Consider the following 10000-nt stretch of genomic DNA (forward strand, 5'->3'; position numbering starts at 1 on the left):
GAGTAATTCTCAATTAATTTAACTGTGTTATCCAGACTATAAAAGTTCATGGTTACAGAGTTTGTGTGTTGGTCCGTTATACTTCCGGATGGCAATGTTGTGAGCTTCTTAGTCAATCGCATACCATCTATATCTGGCCTATTGATGATGGAACGATTCTGAAATGATTGTTAGTGTTATAAGAGAAATGCGTTGATATGTTATACCGATTATGTCCCTTAGTTAAGTTAACACAGTGATTACAATATAAGAACTCGCATGCAAACAATAGATGCTGTGCGCTTGGTTTAGAAATTCACAACATTGCCATCCTGAAATATAACGGACCAACACACAAAACTAAGTGTAATATTGAACGTTTATAGTCTGGTTAATACAGTTTATTGAGAATTACTCATTAAAAAATGGATGGAAAAAAACAAACAAGCAAACAAAACAAAACAAAAACAAAAAAAACAAAGACCTGAGTGACGTCAACTTCGTTTTATCTATAGATAGTTCGAAGTCGACGTCACTCAACTCTTTGTTATTGTTTTTTGCCATTCGCGTTTATGAATAATTCTCACTTAACTGTATTAATCAGACTATAGATAGTATGCGCTTGGCTAAGAAGTATAACGGACCAACACACAAAACTGTGTGTAACCATGATCTTTTATAGTCTGGTTAATACAGTTTAGTGAGAAGTACTCATAAACGCGGATGGCAGAAAACAATAACAAAGACCTGAGTGACGTCATCTTCGAACTGTCTATAAATGATCATGGTTACACATAGTATAGTGTTTTAAGATATTGTTCGATTTTGTGAGTGAGTTTGGCTCACTCGTAGAAACCGTTGACCCCCCCCCCCCTCCCTCCCCACCTCCCCCCCCCCCCCTTTTCCAATAGTGTTTTCAGGTGTGATTTCCTCTTTTATTGGTGTTCACTGCATAGATAGTTCGAAGATGACGTCACTCAGGTCTTTGTTATTGTTTTTTGCCATCCGCGTTTATGAGTAATGCTCACTGAACTGTATTAACCCGACTATAAACGTTCATGGATACACACAGTTTTGTGTGTTGTTCCGTTTTACTTCCGGATGGCAATGTTATGAGCTTCTTAGCCAAGCGCATACTATCTATAGATAGATAGAATGAAGTTGACGTCACTCATGTCTTTGTTACTGTTTTTTACCATCCGCGTTTATGAGTAAGTCTCACTAAACTGTGTTATCCATACTATAAACGTTCAAGGTTACACAGAGTTTTGTGTGTTGGTCCGTTATATTTCCGGATGGCAATGTTATGAGCTTCTTAGCCAAGCGCATACTATCTATATTCATGTTTTCGTCCAACCGAGTCATCAATCACATGATTTGTTGCTATCCAACGATTGGAATTTTCTCAACAAATGTAAACACGCTGCTTTGTTTATGAAAGTTTTAAACATACCCGTGTGGCAAGCTGAACAAAATGACCAATCGTGATGTTAGATATTTCAAAAGCTGTGAACACTTTTCAGTATGCGAATTACCTTGAGCACTCTTTGCAATGTGACCAATGACCCCGAGCACATGAAAAGGTAATAAATTATAAATTATCATCCCCATCATTGCGCAGTCACAGATAAGAGACGTAAAAAAGTAGGAAACGCATTCACTCAATAGATGGAACGAATATGACATCACTCAGCTCTTTCTTAATGTTTGTAGAGAGCCATTCTCGTGATTAGTTCTCACTAAATTCTTTCAAACTATAGATAGTATGCGTTTGGCTAAGAAACTCACAACGTTGCCATCCGGGAGTATAACGGACCAACACACAAAACTATGTGTAACCTTGAACTTTTATAGTCTGGATAATACAGTTAAGTGAGAATTACTCATAAACATGGATGGCAAAAAAAACAGTAACAACGACACGAGTGAAGTGAACTTCATTCTATCTATAGAAAGAACGATTTTGACGTTACTCAACTCTTTGTTATTATTTTTAGAAAGCCATTTTGATTATTAGTTCTCATTAAATGATATCATCAATATATTAAAAACGTTCACATTTACACATAAGTTTTGTGTATTGGCACGTAAAATCCAGCTGTGAGCATTTTACCCAAACGCATAGCATTAGTAATCTATTCAATTTACCATTTATTTAATTTTTCAATTTTCCTATATTTCCCAGGTTTGAGATATTTTTTTTTACCAAGATGAGGGCCATTTTAAATCGATCGATAAATTGTTAAGGACGAGTTTTCTGGCCAAAATTTTACTTCAGCAATATGCGACTATGCAGACATGATTTAGATGAATATGATAAAATAAGTTTAAGTCATAAACACACCCAGTCCTGTTACAGCAATAACACACATTACCCCACATGACTCGGGTGTAAATGAATACCTGCATAAACACACCCTGTCCTGTTACAGCAATAACACACATTACCCCACATGACTCAGGTGTAAATGAATACCTGGCCAAAATTTTAAAAAGACTACGTGTTTTGTTGGGTCTTTTTTTTTTTTTTTTTTTTTTTTTTTTTTTTTTTTTTTTTTTTTTTTTGTTTGTTTGTCCGTGAAAACAATCATATTTTTTTTTAATCAGGCTAATTCTTTTTGGAATTATTTTTTTCTTCTTTTATATTGACGCGATGAGTTTAGTTAAAATAATTCACAACATCTGTCAGCCGGGTATAACGTTCCAACGCACAACACAACGTGTAACCTTAAACGTTTTTATAGTCTGATTAATACAATTTAGTGAAAACTACCCATAAAAATGGCTGGCTATAAACAATACCTTAAAGCTGAGTGACGTCTATTTCGTTTCTATCTATAGATAGTACACGTTTGGCTAATAAGATCACAACATTGCCATCCGGAAGTATAACGGACCAAGACACAAAACTGTGTGTAAACATGAACGTTTATAGTCTGGTTAATACAGTTTAGTGAGAATTACTCATAAACGCGGATGGAAAGAAACAATAACAAAGACCCGAAAGACGTCAACTTCGAACTATTTATAGTGCAATATCCACTAAACGTGCTCAAACCGCTTTACATGAGGCCACTACCCAACAGCAACACTTGAAGGTAGGACGAGATGTGACGCCTTTTATGCGATAAATAACAATGTGAAATTGAATGTAAGCTTCAATTTATTATACGAAAACAGATAAAATGGACGTAAATATTTTCGTATATTAAATTGAATCTTAACTTCAATGTCACGTTATTATTTATTTCTTCGAGCTTCGAGCAGCAACATTTAAATCGCCTACTTTTGTGCGGAATGACAATTTTTCTGACAGAGATAAAGCTGTTTACGACCAGGTTACACAAGAGCACGGTGGGAGAATAATAATATTATGAGTGAAGAGTCTTTTCCAAGGACCCAACTTTGCGCCGCTTAGATAGAGTGTGACTCCAACCCAAGACTTTCCTATCCAGAGGCGAATATCATACTACAAGTAGAGATAGAATGCGCTTGGCCAAGGAGTTCACAACATTGCCATCCGGAAGTATAACGGACCAACACACAAACTCTGTGTAACCATGAACTTTTATAGTCTGGTTAATACAGTTTAGTGAGAACAACTCACAAACGCGGATGACAAAAACAATAACAAAGGCCTGAGTGACGTCATCTGATCTGCATACTATCTATAGCCGCACATAGAAGCATTCGAAAGCAATCACCTCTTATTTTCGGGGGAGGGGTTGGGGGGGGGGGGGTGGTTAGAGTAAGTAGACTTGGCCACAGTTTCTTAAAGGCAAAAACAAAAGCAAAATTCTCACGTTTCCAGAGTATTCTAAGTTTTAAGCACTTTCCGGGATCTGGTTCGCTTCTCCGATATATTATATTTTAATAATGTATAGAGCGACGTACACTTTTTGACAGGTCTGATAACGCTGCTTACGTTACAGGCCAGGTTACACATACAGACCTGTCCACTTGAAATGTTAAAAATTCGAAATTTTTAGGAGATAAAAATTGCAGTCGCTGTAGTTAACTCTAAAATTCAACAGTTTACCCTCAGTAGAAATAAATAACACGTCAAAATCTTTAAACTTATATAGTCTGGCATCGACTTTCATTTTCAATAAGTTTTAATGACTTAGAGATGATCATGAAGTTCTGACATTGGAGCTAAAATTTCGTTATTCTACGAATGTTTCGTAATAGTGGGCAGCTCTGCACATGAACACCAGGAAACGGGGGGGGGGGGGGTGAGAGAGAGAGAGTGAGAGAGAGAGAGAATATGAGTAGAGTCTTTTCTAAGGACTCAATTATGCGCTGCTTAGAGCGTGACTCAAACCCAAGACTTCCCTATACAAAGGCGAGTGTCATACCACATTATAGATAGAATGAAGCTGACGTCACTCAGGTCTTTGTTATCGTTTTTTTTTTTTTTTTTTTTTTTTTTTTTTTTTTTTTTTTTTTTGTTGTTATCCACGTTTATGAGTAATTCTCATTAAACACAAACGTTTAAGGTTACGCGTAGTTTTGCGTGTTGGTCCGTTATACTTCCGGAGGCAATGTTGTGAGTTTCTTAGTAGAAGTATAACGGACCAACACACAAAACTGTGTGTATCCATTAACGTTTATAGTCGGGTTAATACAGTTCAGTGAGCATTACTCATAGACGCGGATGGCAAAAAACAATAACAAAGACCTGAGTGACGTCAGCTTCGAACTATCTATAACGGACCAACACACAAAACTATGTGTCACCTTGAACGTTTATAGTCTGGTTAATACAGTTTAGTGAGAACTACTCATAAGTGCGGGTGGCAAAAAGCAATAACAAAGACCTGAGTGACGTCAACTTGGTTCTATCTATATTTCTTCTGTTGTGTCTAGCACTGTACCATACACACACCTATTCCGACTTTTAGATCACACTAGAACCTATATCAACCTTTTCACTTTCAGAATTTGAATCACTATTCAAATCACACGGTCTTATCACATTTAACTTTCTTTTATTTTTATATTTAAAAAAAAAAATTAAAAAATAAAACAAAACAAAACATTAAAAAAAAAAACAATAACAAAAAAGAAAAGCTACATTAAGAAAAGTTAATATGATTTTCTTTTTTTTTTTCTCAAACTTTAAGTTGACTTTTTTTTTTAAAACAAAAACAAACAAAAAACAAAAAAAACATGAGCTTTTAAATAGCACGATATCCACTAATTGTGCTCAAAGCGCTTTAGAAGAGGTCCCTGACAAACAGCAACACGTAACGACATGTAGAACGAGACATGACGCCTGTAAGGCGATATTACACTTTTTTTTGTTTTAGAAAATGCAATCACATTGTTTTCATATATTATTATTATAATAATCTTATCAAAACTCCATCCGAATCTATAGATACCACAATATTTCTGTTTTCCTTTTTATAAGGTTATTTTAAAATCCACTCACATTCAAGTATGTAGGTAAAAAACTTTAGGTCTATCATCAGAATAATGCAATATAAAAAGTAATCCTTTGACTTTTGATCGAATTAGAAATACGAGTTGTTCGCTGCTTGCTTGCCCGCGGCCCGCTATGCGGTGAGCATCTTTACAAAAACACGGTATGCACGTGCACTGTGATAATAGAAAAGAGGAAATCAGTGGTGAGGGTTTTCGTGTGTCATCAATAAAGGCAAAGAATTGTCACACACACACGCACACGCACACACACACACACACACACACACACACACACACACACAGCAACCCCTCACATAATGTTACTACCTACAGACCGTGGTCGAATTGATACCTGGTTCGGAGTCCGATTTTTGTCACCAATATAATAACAACAAACAAAAAAACAAAACAAAAACCCGAAAATACAGTGAGTGAGTGAGTGAGTGAGTGAGTACCGACCATGCATTCGCGTCCCCCACTCGATTTTTCCCGTCCCCCTTACTTACCCCCCCCCCCCCCCCCACCTCTCTCTCTCTCTCTCTCTCTCTCTCTCTCTCTCTCTCTCTCTCTCTCTCTCTCCTGTCTGTCTGTCTGTCCCTCTCTTCTCCCGCCCCCCCCCCCTCACTCTCTTTCTCCTTTTTTTTTTCGAATTCCTGAAATCACTCATCGTTTTTCGATACTGTCGCTCGCGCAAGACTCAAAAACTGACTTCCACTCTTGAGATTTAATCAGTATTTTACTCATTCGTGCCTTTGTGAGTGAGTAAGGGAGTGAGGGGGATCGGAGGTGGGGGGGGGGGGCGGTAGAGTGAGTGAATGTGGATGAGAGAGAGAGGGAGAGAGAGAGAGAGAGAGAGAGGGGGGGGGGGGGGGGGGGTATGACGGTGGAATAATAAAAATAGAAAGAACTGGTTTAGAGGATAGCAAAAGAATGATTAGACGATGAAAGAAAAGGAGGAGGAGGAGGAGGAGGAGGAGGAGGAGGAGGAGGAGGGAGGGAGAAGAGAGAAAAAGGAAGGGGCGTGGGGGGGGGGGATGGGGAGACAGAGAGCGGGGGGGGGGGGGCGGGTAAAAGAGGGAGTGGGGTTGCGGGGGTTGAAGTGTGAGTATGTGAGTGAGTGAATGAGACATGAGGTACACACGAACGATGCGATACGGTGCCGGCACCACCGGGTCGATAACGCCCAGTGTTAAGAGAGGGGTCATCTCCGATTCTAAAGGAGAAGCGTCAAAGGGACCGCTACCGTTCTTCTTTTCTTGATTGACACCTATGGTGGGCGTGGTTTCTTTCCATTTCGGCCAATGGCGGAGGAACCCTACTTGACTCAATACTGTTTATGAATAATTCAGAAAAATGTTGTTGGATGATGACGATTTGTGACGACGTGATCAAATGATTAAAACTTTTGAAATAATCATAGAAGAAGAAAGAATGTCACAACCAGATGGTTTTCAATTGGAAAGTGTGTCAAATTATGATAGATGGAGGGCAAGGAATTGATTTTAGATCAACGTATTCTGGTCTCATTTGCTGTTTGCTTTGTTTTGTTTTGTTTGTTTTGTTGTACTTTTCGGCTAATTTTGTTGTTGTGTTGTTTAGTTTGTTTTTGTTTGTTTGTTTTGTTTGTATTTTTTTTTTTTTTTTTTTTTTTTTTGCAGTCTCTCGTTATCAGGTAAAATTGGAATATGATGTAATATGGAATGCGGTCACACTATTTTATGTCTTATTTTTAGCCAGCCAAAGAGATAGATATTCAATAGATACTTATTGAAAGGAACATAACCACGCCCCTAGGACAGTCGTCTAAAATGTAAACAATGGCAATTAGAGCTAAACTAAGCGAGCTTGCACGTTATTACCATCGATGGTATGCATGCCTTTAGAAATAATATCTATTCGTTTTATGATCCAGATCAATCGTAACATGGCATAAATTATGTGTAACCTTTAACGTTCATTGTTTGATTGAGCGAATTTAGTGAGAACTAATCACACAACAATCTGTCGAAAAAGAAAATACAAAGAACAGAGTGATGTCAACTCCCTTCATTCTATTGTTTGTAATCAGCCAACACTAGATAGTTCGAAGATGACGTCACTCATGTCTTTGTTATTGTTTTTTGCCTTCCGCGTTTATGAGTAATGCTCCCTGAACTGTATTAACCCAACTATACAGCTTTGTGTGTTGGTCCGTTATACTTCCGGATGGCAATGTTATGAGCTTCTTAGCCAAGCTATCTATATGCGGCTATGTGCTCTTGTGGTATGACACTCGCTTTCGGATCGGCAGGTTCTGGGTTCAAGCCTCGCTCGGCACATAGTTGAGTCCTTGAAGAAGGCTCTTAACTCACATTCTCTCATCGTACTCGGGTGTAAAATGAGTACCTGACTGTTAACAGCGTTATCTCTGTCGGAAAAAAAATGTAATATCGCCTAACAGGTGTCATGTCTCGTCGCGTCCTACATGTTAAGTGTTGCTGTTGGTCAGTGATCCCCTGTAAAGCGCTTTGAGCATGTTTAGTGGATATTGCGCTATTTTAAAGCTCAAATTTCTTTGTGTATATTTGTCCGAATGGCTTGAGTGTCTGTCACAAATCCCTCATTTTGATTGGTCAAAAAAAATCTACTGGTTAATCCTCGGCACAAGGTCTCTGATAGACTACAAGCGACGTGTACTTATTTGCAGGTCTGATAACCCAATTCCTTATGGGCTCATTGTTGTAATGGAAATCTTTAAAAAATGACCCAAAATATTGTAAATTACAACAGTGTTAAACTATGCCCATAAGGATGCTCTGATGTCAGACCTGCATATATGTAAACGTGGACGGAAAGCAGTTCAATCGTAGCCTGCGCAGCTATGTGGTCTTGTGGTATGACACTCGCTTTCTGATATGAAGGTCCAGGGTTCGAACCTCTCTCGACGCATAGTTGAGTCATCGGAAAAGACTCTTTACTCACATTCTCTCACCCGGTCGCCAACAGCGTTGTCTCTGTCGGAAAAAAATTGTAATATCGCCTAATAGGCGTCATGTCTCGTTCTACATGTTACGTGTTTCTGTTGGTCAGGGATCCTTTGTAAAGCGCTTTGAGCACATTTAGTGGATATTGCGCTATATTAAATGTCTTTTTTTTTTTTAGTCTGATACATTTTTTATGTTACAGCCAGGAATCTTTTTTTTAATTTCAAATATCGATCTTTAAACCCTCTCCTCACAACACGAAGAAAACCGTTGCTGTAACCAGCATAATAAATTTATTTCTAAAATTTGAGATCATATTTACATCATCAGAACATTTGAAGACACTTTGTTGTAATGCTGGTCACTGCATAGGTGTGGGTAATCGGTCCTGGTATATAACAAAATCGAATCCAAAAGCATAAAATTACGGAGTATCCCAATGTTCCGTTTTAGGCCCTCTCCTTTATATATAGTATGCGCTTGGCTAAGAAGCTCATAACATTGCCATCCGGAAGTATAACGGACCAACACACAAAACTGTGTGTATCCATAAACGTTTATAGTCAGGTTAATACAGTTCAGTGAGAATTACTCATAAACGCGGATGGCAAAAAAATAAAAAACAATAACAAAGACCAGAGTGACGTCATCTTCGAACTATCTATACTCTCTACACACAAACGTTGAGAGTAATAATCAGAATTGATGATTAATGTCCATCATAGATAACCAAAAAGGCATTTGGTTGGTTCAAACTTGTTTTATTTATAACTTGTTAGTTTCATTCAAACCTCACAATGATGGACATCTAAATGGTTGGTTCGAACTTGTTTTATTTATAACTTGTTAGTTTCATTCAAACCTCACAATGATGGACATCTAGAGAATATAGAATAATAAAGGTATTACATACATGATAAATAACCTTCTAATCATGAGATCGGCCATTATATATACGCTGACGACGCCCAGTAACATAGCTTTGTCCATCCTTTTGAAATAAATATGTTAATTTAAAAAAATATGGAAATGTGTATGGAAGATGTAAAATATTATGAATGACGATAAATATGCTCAAAATCAACAAAGAAATAATGAAAGTTCTCTTTTGTGGTAAAAAATGATGGTTAAAACGATGGTTCATAAAATGAAAATTAGTCAACCGGGTGTGTACGAGTAGTTGTACCGTTCATCACACAGAGAGAATTTCCCTGTATTCCCTGTTAGTGTCTATCGCGGCAGACAATCGGTTGTCATTGCCATTGGTTAACGGCAACGATGTGACTGAAAAGGCAATCAATGTTGTCAAAAAGATAAATTCGTTGGATGCCGTGTATCTTTCTGATACCGTATGGCAAAAATAAAAATCAATCAACAAAAGACAGTAGTGAATTTCTACATTCAAGCTAAATTTTTGCCGAGTTGCCACGCAAGAAATGCTAACGAAAGAGTGAAAATGGAAAGGCTTCGTATGGGAACAAAACAGAGACAGTGGTCTTGTGGTATGACACTCGCTTTCGGATATGAAGGTCCAAGGTTCGAACCTCTCTCGGCACATTGTTGAGTCATTGGAAAAGACTCTTTACTCACATTCTCTCACCTGGTCGTCAACAGCGTTGTCTCTGTCG

At 37.9% G+C, this 10000-nt stretch overlaps 2 protein-coding genes across 3 annotated transcripts in view; one reads left to right on the plus strand and one right to left on the minus strand.

The window, feature by feature from the left end:
* LOC144978715 (vesicular glutamate transporter 3-like) overlaps nt 1-5579 on the minus strand; it is a 350750-nt gene extending 345171 nt beyond the window's left edge. For both annotated transcript variants that reach the window (XM_078925137.1, XM_078925136.1), the window contains exon 1: nt 5417-5579. The gene's annotated coding sequence lies outside the window, so the exon portion shown is untranslated. The remainder of the gene's footprint in view (nt 1-5416) is intronic.
* The window catches only part of LOC144978716 (uncharacterized), an 87157-nt gene that overhangs the window by 69469 nt on the left and 7688 nt on the right, over nt 1-10000 (plus strand). The window lies entirely within an intron of this gene.

This window comes from Berghia stephanieae, chromosome 8 (genome assembly GCF_034508935.2).
Source record: "Berghia stephanieae isolate SIO BIC M18660-M18661 chromosome 8, UCSD_Bste_1.3, whole genome shotgun sequence".
Lineage (NCBI taxonomy): Eukaryota > Metazoa > Mollusca > Gastropoda > Nudibranchia > Aeolidiidae > Berghia > Berghia stephanieae.